This window comes from Pseudopipra pipra, chromosome 1 (assembly GCF_036250125.1).
Source record: "Pseudopipra pipra isolate bDixPip1 chromosome 1, bDixPip1.hap1, whole genome shotgun sequence".
In the NCBI taxonomy this organism is placed as follows: Eukaryota; Metazoa; Chordata; class Aves; order Passeriformes; family Pipridae; genus Pseudopipra; species Pseudopipra pipra.
The window spans coordinates 148,955,574-148,979,017 of NC_087549.1; the positions used below are offsets into that span (position 1 = coordinate 148,955,574).

General features: G+C 38.6%; 1 protein-coding gene across 11 annotated transcripts in view; it reads left to right on the top strand.

Moving 5' to 3' along the window:
- Positions 1-23,444, top strand: part of KMT2C (lysine methyltransferase 2C) — a 192,889-nt gene that overhangs the window by 25,268 nt on the left and 144,177 nt on the right. The window lies entirely within an intron of this gene.

A 23,444-nucleotide genomic window follows, 5' to 3' on the forward strand; every position in this document is an offset into this window, starting at 1 on the left:
ATAGGGTATTCTGTAAGGTACACAATTCTGTTTCAAAGACAACTGAAGTCAATAGAAAGTTTTCCATTGAAATAAAATAGTCATGAGAGTAAACACTAATCAGTACAAGTAAGAATTCGATAATCCAGACTGTTGTGTATCTACTGTTTTGAATAGTGCTAACTGATTGCTGCTCTGCATGATCAAAAAGTGTGGGGAACAGGATGCTTTAGAAAAAAAACAAACCAAGCATTGCAGAATAGTTTTTCATTCTTCAGATTTCAAGAAAATGTGAGAACAGTTTTCTGTCAACTTAGATTCTGTGAAACAGCGCTAAGCTGAAATCATAACAATTATAAATTGCATAAACTTTTTGTTGATTTCTGTATTATTCTTTTACTGGCCAGTTAGTCATGTTTTACTCCCACTGCTTTCCAGAGACTGACAAGAATCACAGTTGAGTGCAAAGGGAAAAAAAGGGGGGGCAGTTCTAGGCCACTCACAGAGAACTGGGTGTCTTTGATTGTATTCTTCCTGAGCTAGATGTGTATGTCATGGCCCTGAGACCCAGCCTACCATCTGATACTCAGTTTAATCAAACACAATCAGCATCTGAAAAACTGATAGTATGTGTTAAATTTTATCAGAGCGATGTAGGGCTGAATAATCTTGCACAAAGGACTCCACATCCTGCCCTTGCACTTCTCACCATCTCCTGTGCCAGAAGTTTCAGGCCAGGAAGCAAATAAAGAAGAGCTGCTTAGTTGGCTCTCCTGGTAAGTAATATGTATTTGTAGGTGAAGAGTAGGAGACTTTTTCTGGGGAAGGCTGTCTTGAAGGTCTCCTTTGTAATGGAAGAGTCTGTGATGGTTGTGGTCTCTTTACCAGGTTATAAGAGCAATTTTTTCTGACTGTTCTGTAGCATCTTCTGAGTGGGAAATTATTTGTGAGGCATTTGAAAGATGTGCTGTAGTGGTATAGTTAAAGGCAGAAAAGCAGTGGTGGTCGTGTTATGTCTCTTAAGGATCTAAGAGAAGCAAGGATGGGGGGAGTGGTTGCATTTTATGTAAAGCTGTTGTAACTGGACAAAACAGATGAAGCTTTCAGGCACACATAGGGAAAAAACGTGCTGTTTTTTTCACAGAGTGCCCAGCTGCCCCATAAACACATAGTGTCAGTACTACTGGAGTCCCAAATCAATTTGCAGTGGTTGCAACTCATATTGAAAGAAGACGTATCTTGAAATAATCTCTCCTGTAATCTCCTCTCCAGTCCTTCCAACAGCCTCCTAAGCCTGCTAAACTCATCAGAAGCAAACTTTCTGCAGATCACCCTCTACCCAGATTGTACCTGAGCAGCAAAAGTGAAATTTGCTGACAGAACTCCATGCTACCCCAGTACAGGCACCCCAAGACAGAACCACCCAGATCATGGGATTCTGCATAACACACTTTGTCTTTTACTAGGTTTCCTCAGGAACATTCACCACATCCTTATGGAAAGTGGATGGATGAAATTAAGCAACTTTTAGGAATGAGGATGAACCTACCCGCAGTCAATGAACACTAACTGTTTTTCATAAAACTCCTTCCTTGACTCTTTGGTCCTGGCATTTGAAGATACATGCCAAATTTCCTCAGAAAGATAAACCTGAGTGCCAAAAATCAGTACTTGTGGGATGGCTCAAGTCATGAGCCTGACAAATTGACAAATGACAAAATACAATCATACTTTACTGTCTTCCTTGCACCCCTGCTCTAAACCTTACTGCTTTGTCTTCTGCAGATAATAAATTACTCCTTATTCCATCTCTTTTCCTCAGGAGCCAACCACCTTCAGAGCTTTCCCTCAGCCCTCTCTCTACAAGCAGAGTCCACCTGTCTTCTCAGATAGGTTCACAGCTTTAACTTTGAAGACTGGAGAATCTGCATAACATTCAAATAACAGCTTTTTGTCCAGGAGCTTATTTGTTACTTAACTATATTACTTGATCCGGAGGGGGGGCAAAATAGCCTTGCACAAATCTCTCTTGGTAGTCTTTAATTGACAACAAGAAGCAAAAAATTATAAATTTCTATAAAAGGTAAGGTCAGAATGCTCATGGATTGGATATTATTTCAAATTAGAAGATAACAGCAAAATGTCATCTCACTTTCTTCAGTGGCATGACACATGGTGCTTAGGTTATTTCTGGGGCTGTGCAAGGAATTTGGTGACTTAGGAGAATCCACTGAGCTGCCAGAAGAGCTTTGTGTTGCTTAAATATAAGAAAAATAGTTGTTTCTCGACTGTGAAAGCATCTTGTGAAAAAGCATAGTTGTGAGACATGAAGCTTGCTGTCCTTGAGGTTATTTTTTACTGTGGTAGATAATGGCCCAACTACGGGATAAGGTATCTGATCTTTTCAATACAATATGGACAAAGATCCTAATAAGCCACCTGCTGAATGGGAAGGTATATAGGATGCTTGTGCATTTTCTTTGCTTCCCCACCCCCCTGCTTCCCACCATGCAGAAGTGATTCTCTGTGAGGCCACATTAGGGCCTCTGGACTTCAGAAATCAGGAACCAGTCTTTTAGAGGAATGAAACTTTTATAAACCACTAAAGGCTGCATAATTATGTGTTCGCTGTTCAGAGCTCAGGGTGTTGAATGCAAAGGCTGGAAATGAAGTTCAGTGTTGTTAAAGATCAGTCTTTATGTGTGACAGTAATTTGGGCGATATGATGAGATTTGTTGGTTCAGAGTCTGTTTGTGAGATAATTTGGAGAAATTATCCATTTCACAACAGCAGCTGTGCTGGGTCAGACCAGAGATCTGGATGTTCCATCATCGTGTTTCCTGCAGTGGTTGACAGGAGATGCCTTGGAAAGAAAATAAGAAAAAAAGAGTAATTTTGTAATGATACTTCCACAAACCACTGACTGCGGAATGTTGGGAAAGAACTGTGGGATTTCTGGAGTCAAGGGTGGTATTGCTATGTTAGATCTCTTGAGCATTAGACTTCTCCTTTGTATGTGTCCAGCTTCTCCTCAATCACACAATCTTGCAACATGCTGAGCATGGGGTACCACAGTTTAACTACATGTTGTGAGCAGAACTGTGGCCTTTTACTTGGGGTTTTCTTGTATCTTCTACCTACCAGCATCAGTGCTATGTAGTAAGTGTTGGAAGAGACAGTAATTGCTAATTTTGTGATCACCTTTTCAATGTCGATTGGAATTATAATTATCAAGGTGCATGAAAATGTATGTGTGAGAAAAACAGGGTTTATACTTTTCAAAGAGGTTCACGAATACCAAAGACCTGGTTGAAAGCACGAGGGTACAACAGTGAAATTTTATTTAAACTGAAAAAAATTTGTGTGTGTGTGTGTAACAGGACTGCTTTTTGAAGGCAGTAAGAGACAAATAGACTCCAAAAGCAGGATTTCTGGAGTGTTAACAAGTTTTGCTGTGGTTCTTAGGGCAGTAAATTTTTTGACCTAAGTAATCATGGGATCTCATTTTCTGATGTTAAATGTCTGTTATGTAGCTTAGGATTTGATTCATTCTATTAGTTAAATAATATTTGTATTTGGATAATGAACCTGTTTTTAATGTAGCATAAATTGACTTAATTATTCTGTGTAATATGTCTCCTGATAGAACTGGTTGTTAGTGAGTTAAGGTTTCACACTTGATCATGCTGATGTCTGTGGATCTACAGATCTTTAAAACCCCCAGTGTATTAATGCTGTTATCAACCAAAGCTGCTGCAGCAGCTTTATTTATTTTTCCTTCCTCAAGGGTACTGTAGTGGCCAGTTTGAGCATTAGCCACCAAATGCCAAGGTGGCTGTAGAGTAACTGCAGCAGCATTTCAGTATCTAATGGACCAGGTCACGTGCAAAGCCTCATTAAAATATGATTAAAGTATCCCCTTTTGTTTGCTCCATGGAGCCAAGCCCACGCTTTGCTCTGGACCCTCCATTATGTTTGTGCCGTGTGCTTTGAAACGTCTCTTGTTCGTGAGGCTGGTTGTTCACCCCCCAAACCCCAGCCCTGCCCAAACCTGCTGCCAAAGATGCAGCTGGCTTTGCTTATTCCTCCCTCCTCTTCCATCCACCGATGATTAAATGCGAGTAAGTGAAAATGGTGTCTGCTTTCATTTAAACATAGTCTGCTAAAGACAAATACGAAATATGAAGCTTCTGTTGTTGTCTGGGGGCGTCTCCTGTTTTCCTGTACCTCTTCTTTTCAACTACTGAAGGCTGGGGTGGGTTTCTTTTTGTTTGTTTGGGGTTTTTTTCTGGTGTTTAATTAATAAGCTAGTCTTACAGTTAAAGAACCAGCATAAATTATATTGGTAATTTGCCATGGCCACCTGTGGTAGTACATAAATAATGAGAGAATAACAAAAACTTAGGACTAAATTAAAAAATAAAAAGGATTTAGTTACGCTTTCTAAGACAAGCCTTCATAACTCGTCTGGAAGTAGAAAAAAATGGGCTGTTCTTTTGCTTTATTTCTTTTGTGGAACATGGAAATCAGTATCCTTTAAGCTCAAAGACTCATAGCATGAATCCACAAATTTAATTTGTATCTCTGATCAGTTACAGGCTTGACAGTACCTGTGGACAGCATAAACTTAGGAGAAACATGGTGTAGTTGATCAAACCCTATGATCAGTGTAAATGACTGGAGAGGGACATCACACTTCTTGTTGGAATTTGAGCAAACGAAGAGTATTATTTCCAAATCAACATGTTGCAGAGGAAGAAGGGGTAGCAAATGCTATATGAGTTCTTAGATCTGGCTTTTCTTTTGACACTCTGTGGAATCAGATGATTTGGCACTTGTAACTACTGTGGGTAAGAGGCGTTTATAAGAAATAAAATAAAATGTATATGTGGCAGTGGTGGGGGAGGCGTCTGTTCTGAAAACATCTGAGATGCTGGAAAGCGTGTCCCCAGTGGGAAAGAGAAATTGCATAGCTGGCACTGAGGCTCGCTTCTTATGCTTATGTGGCCATATTTAGAAAAGGATCAACACTAGGAGCTGAATTATTAGAGAAGTGAGTGACTGAGGGATTGAACATAAAGGAAATTATTTCTATCTTGCTCGTTTGTTTGAGTTTGGCCAGACGATGCTGTGGGAGGGCTGCAAACTCCAGACTTGCTGCCTGTGTGGAGTCAGTCTGGAGATGGGTTTCAGGAGGTAAATGTCTGTTTGAGTTGGAGCTCTGCAGCTGCTCTTACCTGGGTTTGTAGGTGGCTGCTTTCTCCCTGCGGGTGGGAGATGAGCAGGAAGGAACAAAAATGGTCCTATTGACTTGGAAAAGTCTTGGAAGACCCAGCCCAGCACTTGATGGAGCGAGGTGCAGGCTGCTCTTACTGTATGTAGCCCTGTAGGAGGCTTCTGGTTTCGGTATATCTTGCAAATATTCATGTGTGTAAGTAAAGCAAACAACACCCAATTAAAAACAAAAAGAAAAAAAAAAACTCACCACATTTCAAAGAAGTTCTGTGTATAAAAAAAGATGTCTTATTAACAAATACTTGACAGTACAGTAACATAGTTCATCACACTTATTTGCATCGATGTGGCAGTTTTAGTTTATTGTGGTTTTGTTGCAGTACAACATATTATCTAAATAAATTAATTTGAGGGGGGTATTAAAACAGTGCTTTTAAGGAGAAAGCCAGGAGGAATGCTTTCAAAGTTTTTAGGAGCAGTTAAACTACCCTCCCCCTGCTTTTTTTCTTCTTTTTTTTTAAGAAGTGGTTCTTTTTGTTACAGTCATCAAGTCTCATTTTGAAAGACTTATTTTTCTGGTTTTGGCAAAATAGTTGATCAGCACGACTGGCAAGGAACTTCCATGGGGCAACAAAGAATTTCTGTGCAGCTAAAAACTGTGTTTGAGGCCATCTTGGAGCACTTTGTGAGCTAGAGTAGAAACTCTCTGTGTAAGAAAAGCCATTCAAGTTAAGTTGCACGTTTTCCTCTCCAAAATTAGCATACCAGAATACTTCATTGCGGAGTGTTTAGAATACTTTGTACAAGAACTAACAGTAAGTTGAAGATTGCTAACTGAGGGTTTGTAATGATGCCAACTGACTTTTTTTTTTTTTTAATGAAAGCTTTGTATACATAACAGGATGAGTCATCACTGGAGAGTTCTGAAAGTGTTTGGCATCCTGAAGAATCCTTTTGTGTGTCTCTGCCGCACAAAAAAAGCGTTTTTGTCATGAAACTCTGCCTTAAGAAGTACTGCAATAACTGTAAGCTTTAGGGGGAGGCTTTCTAATGTGGCTCAAATCTTTACTTTCTATTATTGTTTTAAAAATATTTTGGTATTCTTAGATCTTCCTGAATAATAGGGTGAAAATTTCCAAGTAGTTTGTTGGCTGTTATTTTTTTTAATAAGATGTAGCTTCAGACATACTTCTATTGTATATTTGCTTTCAAAAGTTTTGCTTTACTTAAACAGGGTCCCTCTAGTAAACCCATAGTAGCTGCTTATCTGAGTCACTTATTTTAAGTACATTTTCTTTTAATACAGTTATATGGAAGAACTGGGTGGCCTTGGTGGTTTTTGTTGTGTCTCTTTGAAACTAATATCTTTCAAAGTTAAAGTTCTTTCTCCTGTGTGTGTTAAGAACGTCATTAGTTGCTGTCCTCAGAGCAACTCCTTGGTAAAAAGAAACAGAAACCTTTCTTACTAAGTAAGTAAGTAACATATCACACCACCACTTGGCTCCTGATTTTCCTGATGATGGGAAACCCAGTTTGTGTAATCCTCAAGTGTGTGCAAGGCAGCGGAGATGGAATTTTGCAGCTGGTGAAATAGAGTAGCAAATTTATTTTTATGGGATTTTTAGGAACGGGTGAAATTTTTCAGAGATTTCCCCCCCCATTTGTTCTTCAGCAGTGTATCTTCTAAGATGTGCTGTAATTAATATTAAAAACCAGTGCCATTGATGGATTCTTTCATGGCTTGTTGTAGTGATGATATAGATATATTTATTAGCTATTAAATTTAGCAGCTTTAATTTTTATTATTTCTTTTGAATGAACCTGAACATAAAATTTATGGCCAATGAACCTTGAAAGAAAGAATTCTTTTTCAGAAGAAGAATTCATGAAGAAGTCATCAGAATTTGTAGGTTTTCATCCAGGGGAAAAAAAAAAAGCTTTCATAAGAATTTTACAACTGTATAGGCTTTTAATCCAAATGCTCTGAATGATACTGATAAAAGAATGCATAAAAAACAAAGGGCTTTCAGACAGTCCTTGATGAAGCACACAGGTTAATTACTCAGCCCTGCACATGCAAGTGTGATGGTTTTGAGTCAGACCCTCAGACTTTTGTATTTTTATGTTACTGTGCACATCCAAGGCTAAGCATTTAAACTGTTCTTTGATTTGATTTGGAAGGGAAACAACAGAAATGTATTTAGCTAATAAAATTTGTCTTTGGTGATAGTTTTTATTAAGTTTTGAATGAATTCAGTGTCATTGCTAAGAGATGCTGTTTAATGATAGCACACTTTTTCTGTATTTTCTTTTTTCTTTTTTAAATTGAAGGTCTTGTGCTGTGTGTTACCAACTTAGTGTTATTCTACAATAAATTAAATGTTGGGGTGTGCTAATGTGGGGTGTGTCTGGTGAGACTGAATGCCACGTTTGTTTTTATTTTCCAGTGGAAGCTAAGCCTCACCTTTTGATTTCGTTTTTGGAAGAGGCAAACCCTCAACATATCTGCAGATTGAGCCATAGAATCAGCTGTAACAAAATAAGGTGTTGGGGTGTGTCTGTGTCTAGGGAGGGTAAAATTTTTGGTGTTACTGTTAATTTTATGTTTCCCTGGCATCCTCTCAGAGCTCTTATTGGGAGGAGCTCTACTGCAAAATACTGTACTTTTCCCAACAAAACATTATTTCCAGCTGTTCAGATGAGGGAAGTATCCCTCAGGGACACTGAACCAACCACATTACCTTTACTGTAGGATCCAGATGCAAAGAAAAAAACCAATATTTGTTCCTTTATCAGATGACTTAATGTGCTTGTTTTGCAGCTTGTAGTCCAGAATGGGGCTTGAAATTTCTGTGTGTCTTAGATTTTCTCCCAAGTCTTTAGAATTAAAGTATCCTAGAATATCTGTATGCTGAATGCTGCAGCTCCTGGATGATGCTGTAGCTTTAAGTGTTCAGTAAAAAGGGATGTCTGGTGGAATCTGTCATTGAAACAGAGCAAACGTAGGTTGAGAGGAGAAGGGGATGAAGGTTACTGAAGGTTTCCCACCTCATCACTTCTGGGGACCTGTTCTCTGGTAATTTACCTCCCCATGTTTTGTTAGGAATGGAAACTTTTTAGTTAGCTTTATATTTACAGGGCATTTAAGGCCACAGTTCCAGAGATCTGCTCTGCTGGCAGCAGTGACTTGGGCAATCGCCTTTTACTGCAGCTGCTGAGCCCTGTTCCTCTGCCAGTCAACTGCTCCAGTGCCTGCGTGGAGATCCTGGCTGTGAACTCTCTTCTGACAGTGTAACCTCAATTTGTAAAGGGTACATGTGGCTTACATGTTACTTCAGGTGAATATTTGACCGTTGTCCAAGTCCTGTTGGTTTTGCTTTGACCCTTGCTAGCTTTCCCTAAAAAGCTATTTTTCATATTTCCACAGCAAAATCCTAGTGTTCAGAGGAGCTTTGCTTTAAAAGGAAGAGGTCTCATCAATGGCAATTGGTTTACAAATAAACTTTTTTTATTATTTATTTAGTAGTCTTTACCTTTTTTAGCTTTGAGGTCAATATTTCCTTTCACTGTGGTATAGTTTTAAATTTGTAAACTTGTGCTTTCATTATTCTAGTTAACAGAATAATGTTACTTACAATTTTAACCATTGTAAGTAATTTGAGATGTAAAATGGTTCAGATATGCAGGAAAAAAAAAGATATACAAGAATTACAATTTATTTCTCAACTAAACTATGCTGATATAACAACAGGCATGTCCATGGGGCAGTGCTGTTTTGACACAACAGTTAATGTTCTCACCTAACTTTCAATAAATGCATCAAGGGGAAAAAGTGTTGTTGGTAAAATGTAGTAAAGAATTGAGCATAATTAAAGAAAAAGGATATTCAAGGTTTTGTATAGTATTAACATCTTTATCATGTCAGTAACGTATAGTCAGCAATCAAATATCTCCTGTTGTGCCTGCATCTGTTTTACTTGCCAGTAAGTTAAACCTTCCACAAGTCAAGGCATGCCATGTCTGGGCTACACACTCATCAAATTTAAATTTTACAATGAATACTGTTACTCAAACCTACCTTAGTACTTTTCGAAAGCTGAGATCCAGTAACCCAGCTTTGTGTTATCTTTGTGAGAATTTTGTGCAAAAAAACTTGCTAAAGATAACAAAAATAGATAAAAAATAGATTGCTCAAGATAACAGCTTTCTGAAGAATTCATGTTGTGATGTGTTAGTGCTGAGCATTTAAAGATGAGAAAATAAGGGTTAATAATTCACATATTTTACTTATGGCACTTGCAGCACAATTTACAAAATGATAGTGCAGATATTCTGTAAATGTTTTGTGGAAATTTGTCTTGAAAAATCAATACAAATTGAGCTGCAATTCTGGTGTGTTTGAAATTGCTTGTATCCAAGAAACAGGGAATGAAACCCATCTAAAAGATGGGAGCTGGGTGGAAATAGTTAATGGCAGACTGTAGGGATTAGTGTTGGGCTCGGCCTTGCTGTTGTTAATGAGCTGGAAGAAGGTGGAAGCAGCCAGTTAATGGTATTGACAGACAGCGTGGAGGTAAATGGATTTGTCAACACAAAGAGGGAGAAAATGGAGAAGAACACAGGAATATACAAAGCAGAGAAGAAGGAGAAGGATGTTCCCCCCAACCTGCTCTAACATGAAACAACGTTGAGTCAGTCAGGGCTCGTGGGGTTTCCAAACACTGCGTTGATGAGAGGGAGAATTTTGCAGTAAAATAGTGCTGAAAGGGCACAGCAGACAAATGAATGTTTTTTGATCATATTTTAATTACTTCAAATATGTGATGAAGATGAATGCATTACCATTTATTTTATAAGTAGACCGTGTTGATATGAACAACAGGCGTGTCCACGGGACAGTGCTGCTTTGGGAGGACAGTTAATGTTCACACCTAAGTTTCAATGAACACATAATTGGGGAAAAAGTATTGCAGTTAAAACATAGTCGTTAAGAATTGAACATATTTAAAACTAGCAACTTTCTACTTTTATATTAAAAATATTAAACTTATCCTGTAGGTAGTGGTGTAACGGTGACTGTGCCTTTTAGGCAGAGATTTTTTTTCTGTGTTCTGGGAACTTTGAAAACAAAGTTATACTCAGAAAAGAGAGGGCAATTTTATAAAATAGCATTTTCTAGAGATAATATCCGTAGTCCACAGTGGATGAAAACATGTAATAGCTATTATCATTCTGAAGAACTAAATAAAATTATCCACTGTTGAACAGTCCCAACTGTAACCTCAGCTGCTCTGCAGACACAGACATCGAGACCAGACTAGCAGCATTTACCAGCTGCATGTAAGAGCTACCCTGCACGTAAAGGGATTTCACATTTTATTATGTGGGAGGGATGATGTCAGTTTGGTTGATTATGCCCCTTTCAAGCTGCTGTGATAATTACCTGCTTGTTACCAGAAGTGTCGAACCCATTTTCAGTTCTTGTTTGCTTTTGCTGTCATGCCCTAATTGCTACATAATTTTGTCCCTGCCAATTACTACCTTGGAGTTGAATTTTACAGTGAAAAAGTTGTAAGAAGCAATAAAGTAATTGTTTTTTAGATCTTGTAATTTCAATAGGATATTTTATTATGCTACAAAGTATATTGATATACATGCTGCTCACTTCTGTGAGACACTGAAATCCCATGGTGCCCACTGAAATGAAGAGAATTTGGAAGGCATGACTTTTGGGGAGATATGGATACTTTTTATTTTGGGAATAAATTTATTTACTACGTTCCTTAGAGGCAGGAACTCTTAGGTTTGCTGGGCTATTTTTTTTTATTATTATTCTTTCCCTTCCTTTTCATCCTTTTATCCACTATGTGAGTTTCACAAGTTGCTTTTGATGGAGATATTAGGTCATCTGATGTGATCCTTTGTCCATCGTTCTCTGTGAAAATGTAATGTAAATGGATTTCTTTAAAGGTGCTGGGCCTAACAGTGTTTTATATTCTGATTAAAACTATTTGTTTGAATTATTCAGTGGAATAAAGCCTGCAGTAATTGGGTTAAGCACTGCCTGACCAAGCACTTTGTTGTCTTTGGGAACTGTCATCGCCTTGCTTTGGGTTTTTTGGGTGGTCTTCCAGCAGTGAAGTCTGGTATTAGTCAATATTAATAACAATTACTGCTGTTGAAGTCTGTATATGGAATGACATGGATGAGCATAGGGAAGAGGCAGAAGGGGGATTTGGATTAAGCACAGTTAAACAAAACGCTCTTCAGAATAAGGAGAGAGATGGTGTCACCATGTAGAGGTTTAGGAATGGGGCTGCAGTCCAGAAAGGAGCATTTCTGGCAGGAGATTTAGAGTGTGGGATGTTTGTGGCTGTGCACTGAAGCTCTGTTTATCATAGAGATTGTGGGATTTGCTGCTGCCATTTCAATGTGATTCAGATATCCACAGTTGAAAGACTGAAATATTGGCAAAAAGTCATGGAATGGACCAGAGATTAAAGAAAGCTTGGAGAAAATTTCTTTGGGGAGAAAGGTAGAGGTGCTCAGTCTGCTTGGTTATGGGAGGGTGGGGAATTTAAACCCTAAAAATAAGTAGAAGTTTGAGTTAAGATGATATCTCTAGCAGAGAAAATACTGAGTTCTTAAAGGCTCCCTAATGTAACAGGAAAAGGGACAACAAGAGCCAGGGGTTGAAAGCTGAAACCAGAGAAGTTCACAAAGGAAATGAGCATGAATTCATAAGGAGGAAAAAATGACAAAGGGAATGGCAGGGTGAGTGCCTTTCTGAAAGAGGAGCTTCAATCAATTACAGGTTTTGAGTGATAGTTATGGATATTGGACTCACATGGATAATGATTCTGGCATTGTGTCCAGTGAATCTGTGAGCTGTTGGACTTCTGTTTTGATAGCACTCCCTGTAGCAGTTTTTCCAGGGATGGTGTAGCGAATGTCGAACACCTTTGTGGTCAAAGATTCTTTTCAAATGTGATCTTTAATACATTGATTGCAAAAGACAAATGGTTTCTAAGGTTCTGAGGACATGATGTGTATCTCAGTTGTAGCTCTTTTGTTAGCAGAAAGGCTTTCAAGGTAATTTAAGGAGAAATTTCAGTGTGCAAAAATACGAGGAAAAAATTATGCGAAAGTAATACTGTAAAAAAAATTAATGCATTTAATGCTGAAAGTTATATATAACCAAATTATGAAGTAGCCCCTGCTCTGTCCTGTCATGATGCCAAGACAGTACTTGGGTGTATCTGAGCAGCCTTAGGGCCACTAAGTTACACGTATGTGCTTCTCTGTCTGTGTCAGCTTCACAAGTGGTTGCCAGTGTAGCTCTTTCAGAGCTGCTCTGCCAGCTTTTGATACCTGAAAAAACTTCTGAAAGGTTTGATTAAGATAATTTTTGAGGCTCTGTGGTCTGGTGAGTAGAACTGAATTTTCATGCTGTAAATGTTAATTAGAAACATATGTGTGTATGTAAAAAGCAAGCTGAAATAAAAGTATAAATATCTAAGAAGCTGTCGTTCCAGAAGGTCTGTGCTCAGAAAAGATTAGGTAAATATACAAATAGTCCCATTTTAAATCAGCTACAGTATCATTTCTGATTATCTTCGTTACTTGTTTTTCTTGTGGAAAAAAGTTAGGAAGCAAGGGATTTGGATTGTAATTTCCAAATCCTTTTAGACAGCATTACTTGCACTGTCACCAAAAGAAGCTTCACTCACTTTATTCCCTCCCCTCCTTCTCTGGTAACTCTTTCCTGTCGCTGCTGTTCTCCCTGGCTGCTTCCAACACAAACATTCATGAACCTCTAATGAATGAAAAAAAACTGATGTGGATGAAAATTAGCTCTTTTGCTAGGTGTGAATTCAATGAGTGTTAATTAAACTTTGTTGCAGCATTGTTTCTAAGTCTTCAGGTGAGCACGTTTGAATCTTGAACTTCTTGGTGTTTTTCTCTGTAGTAAACATAAATTTTGAGGGTTGGTTTCTTGTTACCTTAAAAACACATTTCCTTGCCTGTCTAAACTGAGGATATCTGTGGACCTGGAGAGAAGTTGCAGAAGCTGAGGGCCTTTTGCAGCTTTCTGGGCAGTAGGCAGGGTAAGCTTACAGCCTGGGTGTCCTTGGGTGGTGGCCTCAAAGGAACTTGACCTGGAGGTATCAGTTGGTCCTCTTGGATGACTTCCATTGTAGTAGTTGCTGTAGCAGGGTTCTCTGGGTACGTGCCCCTCTCATGTGACACAGATACAATTTTGTTTATGACTCTGACCTGTATCATATGACGTAGGCTGAGCAATAAATCACTCTTTTGCTGGCAGTTCAGTCACGGCCTGATCTCTTCTCATGCTGGGGAAGGTGGGGGTGTGAAGATGATCAGGTAGTAGAACTCCTCTAGCATCAAGTGCTGGAAAACCCATACTTTTATTACCTTAACATTTTTCATGTTTTTATTTAAGGGCTTATTAAAGGAGTGAGGAACTAAGAATTTAAAAAAAACCCAACCAACTAATATTTTTTTTAAAAAATACATTAATTCATATATTTAATTTTAATGGGCTGAAGACTGGCATGGAGAAAAAATAGCACCTTGGACCACTTTGTAATGGTCTCAAATAAGAGGAAGCGAAATCTTGAGAACGTCAATGTACAGCAAGGATCATTGTCCCACTGATCAGAAGTTTAGAACAGAAGTTTAGAAGTTCTCTATTCCAATTACTTGAAGCTCTTTGTAACCTACCTGTAATTGTCAAAAGGCGAATTTGTGTCTCCAGGTTAGAAGAATCCTCTTCAGGGATGGAAAACAGGTGTTGGCACATTTTTGTTAGCAGAATGCAGCATTTCTGCCTCATCCATGCCCCTGGAGATTGATGTGCCTGTTTATACAGAAGCTTTTAAGCACGTTTGAAGATTTGTATTACTTATGCTTGCGCTTCGGAGTGGTGCTTGTTATGCTGCTTGTATTGTTGTTTATATTTCACAATAGTATTTCCAGGAGTTTATTTACTCTGGTATAAAAATAGTTTCCATGATCTGGCTTTTAGGATTTACGTCTAGTTTGAAAACAATTTTGTTAAAAGAAAAACAATTCATGTGAATTAAAAATGTACACTGACACCCCATCTGATTCCATTGCCCATTTTCTTTCTGGGTCTATTTTTATTCTTTCTGAGGTTTTCCAAGCCTTCTGAATAAGTTTTAATGGATTTTTAATTAGCGAGCAGATCCTCTGTTTTTCCCCTTAGCTTTCCCAGGTTTAGCAGTTTTATTGAAAGACAAATATTTCATAATACTTGTTGACATTATCTGAAATAAAAATGCATTTCTTTATAAGGAGCACTAAGGGTGGTAACAGATGGAAAAGATACGTGGTGATATGACATTCATTTCTGTTGTGTTTTTTTTCTTCCTGTCTAAATCCATTTTAGATGGATAATGACAAACTGTAGTTGACATGCAAGAACTACTTTTCTTACATGCCATCAATTAATTTGAGGATTGTAAAAGAAAATTCTATCTGATGAGTTGTAGGCCAGCATCTTGTTTAAAAGCAGGTTATTTATATCTCTCTGGGTGCTGCCCATGTCCTGATCCCTCTAGTTTAAGCTTAAATGCTTGTTCAAGATTAAAGCTTAAATACAGTGATAGTGGTGTCTGTAGGTTCTTCTTTGCCTTTGTAGACAGAAGTTCAGGTGAAATTGGTGGATGGACACCTTCTTCAGGAAATCCTGTAACATGCACCTGAGGGACAGACAGATGGGGTTTTTGTGATACTGGTGGGATCAGATATATTTCAGAAGCATAAGAATGAATGCAGTTATTTTCTATGCAATCTACAGGAAGACTTGTGTTTGCTGTGAGGTGTAAAGACATGAGTAAAATTGACTTGAGCCAAAGATACTGAGCTTTATTCGATGAGAAAGCATGAGATGTTCTGAGCTGACTGATGCATTTTGATAGATTTGAGGTCTGGAAACCTCTCAAAATGATGCTGTATGAGTGGGGTTTAGTTTATCTTAAATAAATTGGTAGAATAGTTGAATATTTGCATCCTTTTTTGAGTATACTAGCTGAATTAATGATGAATAAAAGCAATCTTTGGAGCTCTCTGTGACCAGTGTTTGCAGATTGTGCTTGCTGGGTATGAAAACACTTTTCTGAGTAAAAACAAAAACTTCAGTATTAGGTTATTTGATTGTCTGCATACCTGCCCTGTATGTGACTGGGTGTTAAGACAAGCAGCACAGCCTGTACCTACAGCTGATATATCCAATGAGAATATTTAACTTAAGGAAACAAATGAGAGAATCTTCACGGTGTTCCTGTGGTAAGACTCTGTCAAACTACAAAGTTCCAAAAGGAAATCTTTGAAAATGACTCTTAATTAATGGTGCTAAAATTACAAAAATCTGTTCACAGAGACCAAAACTTCCACCAAGTTCCAAGTACTTGGCAGCTGTTTCTCATACGTGATGACTCAGATCTGCTGAATTTTATGTACAGGATCTTGAAATCACCAGACATGAGAATTACAGCCCTTACCATTGTATTTCCACCTTTATTCAGAAGAGGAGTAGCAGGCAAATCCTGCAATGTATGAAAGAACAAGGAGCTGGATGATTCTTAAAAAAGACATGAGCTTGGTGCTCTTGTGGGTTAAAAATTCTGGGCACCATGGCTGTCACAAGATTGGAGAAGTTAAAACTTGCCATAGTCGTCGTCATGGAGAAACAAATCTTGTGTTCAGATCTAAGTGGATGGTTACACTACCCATCAGGAAAAAGCAGTGTTTGATGCAGTAGCATATTTTAATGCAATTTTATTTATTTAGAGGACAGAGGAGTGTGGACAAGTACAGTGTTGGATGGTGCAGGTGCACATGTGAAACTCTTGCAAAGGTTAGAAATTTGTGGGTTTGGCAATACCTGTGGTCTCTCAACTGTTCATGTTGCCATTTCATGCTCGTTGCCTGTCGAAAGAGAACACAGGAAAACATGCAGTGGACTTGCTAAACATTATTTAGCAAATTTACCAAACACGAACTGTTTTCTGAAGGAATCTTAAGAGTAGAGCCATTACCAAGTCTGGAGCCAGGTAGAACTCACTGGAGTTGGAAACATGCAGGTGGCTGTACTTATAGCTCTTGGTGTCTAATTTGGTTCCAGAAAAGGTTTTAAAAAATATTGCTGCAATTTTAGTTTGTTGTTTTGCATCATTTCGTTAGTGAGTATGGCCAGGTGCATTGGTAACAAGTGTATAAAAGATGTAGTTTGTGCAAAACTGCAGATATATAATGTGTTGGAAGGTCGTAAATACATCCAAATTTTTTTTTTCTGAAATATGTATAATCATTAAGGCTTGTATGTAAAGTGTTTTGTGTTATAGAATAAAATTATACAGTCTCCCTATCAGTAGGAAGGTGGTTCTTGAGAAAGAAGAACCTGTAGCAGTTTTTGATGCTGTACATTGCTGGGTTAATGTGACAGATAGTTGACTGAAAGTAATTTTCACTTACAGAATTTATAGATGTCTAAAAAGGCAGTTTGAAAAGTAAAAAAAGAAAGCCTGAAAGATTGAAAGCGTTTTATATGATTTCTCTCCCTGTTATTCGAACTGTTTCCAAATCTGAACAGTTCATACAAGTAGATCAAGCAACCTGGCTTCATACTTTTAACATCAAACTCAGATTTTCTCATGTAGTGGTATCACAAGAAGGTGTGCAGAAGTACATTGCAGGGTAGTAGCCCTATTGTCAATGTTCCATTCCATAACTGGCTGTAGCAGAGCTGTAACTTTGTGGGCATTTTATGGGCTCATGTGAAAAATGCATTATTTTATGTACCTACAACTGTTAATGAACTGTTAATCAATGATACTGAATCTACCTGGTTTGATCCTTGGCTACTGTGACCCTCTGTCTCTCTTCCCAGCCCACTGAGGATATTCCCAAATGGGTAACAAGTTAGGAAGAAGATTTCATGGTCTCGTTAGTAAGGCTCTGTTTCAGCTATGCTAGCCTTCATCTGCTTTATCTTTTAAAAGAGCAGTTCCAGACTCAAACTGAACAACTATGAATAACTTCAGGGAAGAGCAGACAAAATGCTGCAGACGGTCGCTTTGGCCAGACCAGCCTCATCACCCAACAGAGTGTAGCTTCAGGCTCTTGGATCTGGTGGCCTTCTGCAAAATTGAGTTGAGATTAAGGTTTTCCAACAGTGAGATGACATTCCTGTTACAGTAATTATGCCTCTTTGATTTGGGTAGACAGTCCTGATGAGTGCCTGCAGGCAGGACATCCTATTTGCCTTTTCTCAGTCTCCCACGGAAAATAATTTTGCTCAAATATGGGCCTGAGAACCCCCACAGTACAGCCATTATGCAAGGACAGTTGAAGTTGAAAATACAGATAAACCAAACTTCACATTTACTTCAGAGTACTGATTCATTTGGCATTTAAGTTGTTACAACTGTGCAGTGCAGATTCATTTTGACACTTCTCTCCCAACCTCTCAGGGCAGTCTTGTTTCTTGAAGAGCTCTACATTTATCAGTGGGTTTCCTTTGTATTTGCTTACTTTTTGTCTATAGTGACTGCACTGTAGAATGACAGCAAAGATGCATTTATGCATTTATGTCAAATGCATGCATTTATGTCAAAGATGCATTTATGACGTTCAGTACAAATAATTTTTAAAAGACTCCTATTTGCATTTGTTTGGGCAGTGTAGGAAATCTTTGACAAATCTCCCTTTCTCAGGGGAGCACTGGAAAAGTTTAGCTGAGAATCGTCCAGCAGAGGTAGGTTCTTTTTATGCTTTTTCTCAGACATCCCTGATCTCAAAGGCTGTAATATTTTTTTGAGGTGTTTATTGCTCTCAGAGGTAACTGTATAAAATATAGATGTGAAAAAAGTTTGAGCTGTGAAGATGTTACAGCCTGGGTGAATGAGTAACCTTGAGTGAATGAATAATGTCTTTTAGATCGTTACTGGTTAGAGGAGGTGTAAGATGGGAAGTTGCAATGTTTTGGTTTTAAACGTAAGCTGGATAATTTCTTTGATGTAGTATTTTTTTAAAAGATTATTATGCTTTATAAATTAGAAGTATTAAGAAGCACAGTTTTTCTTTGATTGTACCAGGAGACTAATAGGCAATATGGAATATAGTTTTGAGATCTTTTACTGATGAAACTGAAGGCTGAGCAAGTCCTATGAGATTCTAATTAAAATCTGATTCAGTAGATGCTAAACAAAAAAGCTTTCCTACGGTCTTTCACTTCTCTCTATTACTAAAAGTTCAATTTGTTGTCACCTTTCACTTGTGATGTTTCTGCTGCACATCTTTCCCATACATCAGGATCCCTCAGCCTGTAATACACACATATCTAATATAAAAAGTAAATAGGAAGAAACTATGTTGCATTCTTCTTTTACCACATACAAAAGAAAATATTGTGGAGGGTGAGGCAAGTGCAGAAGATATTTTCACCTGGTACTGATTGGTCAATTAAAAAATCCTGTAAAGAATCTTTTCAATCAGAATAAGTTTGAAGCTAGAGTCAGTATTGAAGCTGGAGTTTCCTATCTTAGGCTCGTTAGTTTTTAGAGTTATTGAAGTTAATTCTCGCTAGCTGGCATCTGCCTTGCTTCCAGAGCACCTTCTTCTTCATTTTATCCAGACTTGGATGTAGAATTTCCACAACTCTTAGAAGTAATAAAGACTAAAGTACTGTACAGAGAGGGGAAAAAGAACCTTTCCTTTATAGGTATGTTCTTGAATTAATTCTTGCTTGCTGTGGTTCCCTTCACAAGGGGCTATTAACTGAACCTTAGGTATTTTAGCTTCTGCTTAAGCACAGTTAAACTTTTACAGCTGCACTTACCACTTACGGTTCAGTAGTAGTGGGAGGTTGTGCTTTTGCACACCTGTTAAAAAGATTCCTGAAAAGAGAGTAACAGCTTTCACTTGTGAAAGGGCCTGTGAACATTAATTCGTTACCAGCCGTGCTGATGGCAGCACTAATTGAACCTTTTTATAAATCATTCCTGTACCATCTTCCAGTGTAAGGCTGTGGGCAGATGTTCATTTAACAAGACATCTGTGCTGGTTTAGGATGTTACTGTATCCCAGATGTTACACTGCTTTTTAAGGTTATTGGCCCTGTTTTATATATTTAGTACCATCATTGTGCTCCATGGTTTGCAAAGCGTCGGAAGGGAGGTGGTTTTTCCCCTGACTGACGTAGAGCTTTCAACATGTGGGAAAAAGGGGAAGACTCTGAAGTGGCTCATATGTACCTGTTTGCATAAGCCTGGAACAAAATGCACTGGATCAGCAAGGTAGTTTTGATGGATGGGCTGAACAGTCACGTGATTTTGTTGGTAGCAACTTAGGGAGGACTTGCAGAAACCGGTGTCTGGCAATAACTTCTGGGTAATCATAAACCAGCAGCCTGGCATCTGAGGATGGTAGCTTTGTCTGTCATTTCATGTGGTTCCAGGAAATGTTGGCCCATGGCCTTATTCCTGATCACATTGTGGAAAGAATGAGTAAGATCCAAGATGTACTTTTGACCTACATTGTACTCGTCCAGTTATGGTGCTATTGATATGACCTTTAAAAAAACCAAACCGAAACACCAAAAAAACACCCCAACTATGCAGAAAAGAGAAGAAAAGAAGCAGTATCTGATTGCTGTCAGATGAGTAAGATACTTTTCCATTTTCTCCTGGCATTGTGCATCCGTGCTGCTCTCTGTGCACTCAGCAGAAGCCGCTCAGATGCCTGGTGATCTCCCAGTGTTAGTGAAGTCATCAGGGCTTTCAGAGAGCCTCAGCAGGGCTTTCCCCCTGTGCAGAGGGAGTACCTAATGCTCTGCTGAGCCCTGCAAAAGGTTTTTCTGGGCTTTTTCTTTCTCCTCTGGGCTAAATTTAATTAGTTGCTTACCCAGAGAAGAATTACGAGATTTTTGTTTACTATGGTATATTTAAAGATGGAGATTAATGAAAGGCATGAGCTAAAAAAGCTAATTGATAAAAAATTTAGGAGTAGGTCACAAAGGACTTAGATAAATGACTCTGTTTTATGGAAATATGAGTCAAATTACTGTAGACAGTAATTATATTTAACTGGAGTCCTATATTAATAAAAAAGTGTAGTTTCGTCTTTGTTGTTGACTTTATTCCGTGAAACGCTGAATGTGCCTTAAACACTTCAAGAAGTTGTATTTCTCTCAGTGGATCTGTTCTTTTAAACAGAAATAGATGTGCTTTTGTTTTTTTCCTTCTAAACTGAACTCTGTTGTAGGAAAAAGGCAGGCGAGGAAGCCATCGCAGAGCCCTTGGCAGCAGTTCAGCCGCGTACCAAGCTCACTGCCTGCCCACTGACTAATATTTATTGTTTTCTGGTGGAGTCCTTATGGGTCAGGCCCTGCCTGTACATTTTGTTCTGGGTTTGTGAGCCCTAGGAAACGTGGCTCATCTGTGTTTAATACTTCTGCCATGGCGAGCTGATGGGGTTTCTGCAGCGTTAGTGTAAAAGAGTGTTATAATTACCCCCCGCCCCAGGAAGAAATTTTGGGATTGAACTTCAAGATCTAGAGCAGACTTGAGGTTATAATGTTCGATATAGCACTTATGGCTGAGTACTGTCTGGCTTTCTGTGAGTGAAGGGGAATGGTCATGGGCTGTTGTTCTGTAACAAGGCAGCAAAAACTGGCCCAACCCTGTCTTGCCCCCACGGCCTTTTCACATCCTCCTTCAGAAGGATGCACTGGAGAAGAAGTAGTCAAGTCCCAGGCAAAGAACAGAGCACAGGTTGCTTTTCCTACTGTGTTTAAGGGGGAGTAGAATAAGTAAATAGAAAAATAAGAAATTAACAGAGTTTGTCAGTAGAAAAATGTAGTGTTATGCAAACCAGCCAAAAGCTTTGTGTATAAAACTATTAAATAAAATGTATAAACTTAATGCAAATCACATGAAACAGTCCATTCTTATTACAAATGCTGATTACAACCATTAGGTATGGTATATGGCCTTCTTAAACAGCATTTGCTGTGGAAACATTAAATTATAGTTGTCAGTACAGTGTATATTTCACTGCTTTCTGACTTGAATTATTTTTTTCTCTAAGCCAAACATAAATTTGTAGGCTATAAAATCTCTTCTGATGATTGGGAAATAAATGTAACTAGCAAAAATAAGTTAATGATATAATCTACCATTTTTTCACCGTTTCTTCAATTTTATTTAAAACCTACACAGCATTATGAAGGCTTTTTGTAGAATATTTGGGGGAGGGGAATGGCAAGAAAACACCAGACATGGTTATATCTTTTGCTGAAGGAAGCAATTATGTTTAATTAATTGAAACATCTGATTTTCCTTGGTGTTAAATAGGTTGCTAAAATATGGTAGGGAGTTCAAGGAGTGAATACTGCTCCTGTTAAAATGTTTTAAAAAGTCTTTGTGAGGTGCTTTGGTGTTTAATAGAAAATCTAAAACTGCATGTAAATTATTAAATAAACATAAACAATCGTCATCTTCAACTATCCAGCAACTTTCACCTGCAGGGTTGTGTTGAGGAATACTGAAAAGGGGTACTTTTGAAGAAAGCAGAATTATCATTTAATGTTTGTGATAATTTCAAAGGAATCCTTGTTTAGTACGGACTTGTAACTTTGCATTGCAGTGGGATAGTTGGTAGAAGAATAATTGGAATAGGATTTAGAAATAATCCCTGTTCTTAGCTGGTTGTGTTCTGTAAAGCTTTTGAGCATTCCTGCACCAAGGGAAGTGATTTCACTTACCTGCATTCCCATCCTTTTGCTTGGTGCTGGATGATGTGCTGGGGTGATGTGAAGAACTGAAAGTAATTTAATACCTATAAGCTTTTTTTTTTTTTTACTAGCTGCATTGTTTTTGTGTTAGAAAGATGTCACCTTTCTTGCTGTATCTCTCTCTTGCTGGATGAGCCTGTTTTATCCAGTGGATGTGATGTTCCATTTGTTCTACTCCCTACTCTTTGTTAGGGATGGGAATCCCTCTGTGTGACCATCTCAAATCCTGCTGCAAGAAACATTTGTGTCCTTCCCACTTCCAAAACGCGTGTCCACACTCCAGCCAGCTCAGTGGTCGCTGTGCTCCTGGATGGGTTGATATGGTGTCTGAAGGGAAGAGTATAAGACAGTTTCTTCTGCTGGCTGTGCAGTTTATTCTGGTTTAAATATTTGTGAAACATGAGTTTTAAGATACTACAGTTGGAAGCTTGTAAAGTGGCAAATAACTGAAGGGGCTGCTGGATTCTGTATCATCTAAGGCAGCTATTTCTTATTTTGTGTGTTATGGATATGTTGTCAGTGCTTATGGATAAGCAGGCAAAGGGAAAGATAACCTTGTAATCCCTTGGGTTCCCACTGTGCTCAAATTTTTCAGCATTATCCTGAACAAATTTTATAGGGATGCCAAGAAAAGTCCTTCTGTCCTTCATCTCTTCTTGCTTTCGTCTTCCCCCCAGCTCCTTTGTAAATTGAGTGGAGTTTTTTTCAGGCTTTGTTTTGAGTCTCATTTCAATTCTTCTTCTCCTGCTTTGCAGAGGCAAAAATGGTTCCAACACAATTTGAAGGGATCGTCTTGTTAGGTAGTCCTAGACAGTCAATCCTCTTCTAGCAGGAGAGCAACCTGTGTAGGCTCCAGAGATGGTTCCAGTTCTGTCCAGTTCTTTGATCCAAGAGAACCAAAGGCATTGCACGATAAGAGTTTATTTTGTAGCTGATTTAGCAGATCTAGTTCTGCGGAAGTAGTTTGGGTAGACCCAAGTGCTATAACAGACTGTACAAAAAAAGGAAATGCTGGTTTTGGAATGATTTAATCGCTTCAAAAAAAAAAAAACCAAAAAAAACCAACAAACCAACAACCAAAACCTTTTTTCCCCGATGTAGAACTAAACCCAAACCTTTCAGAGTCCTCTGTGAAAGAGGAACTGGAGTGGTTTTGTTTGGGGGGGAGCAGGCGGGGTGCCCATGTGCTGCCCTGCCTGGCATCCCGATTCAAGGCATGTTGGTTGGGTGAATGGTTGCCTGGGAGCTCTGGGACATTGGAACTGCTGAGATGCCCCAAACTGCTCAAAATTTGTGTACTTGGAATCAGAAGCTCCCAGGGTCCCCCAGGCTTTCCGTCAGCATGCCAGGCGGGTTGCCAAGTAGCCTGAAAATTTGGGAGGCGAGGTGC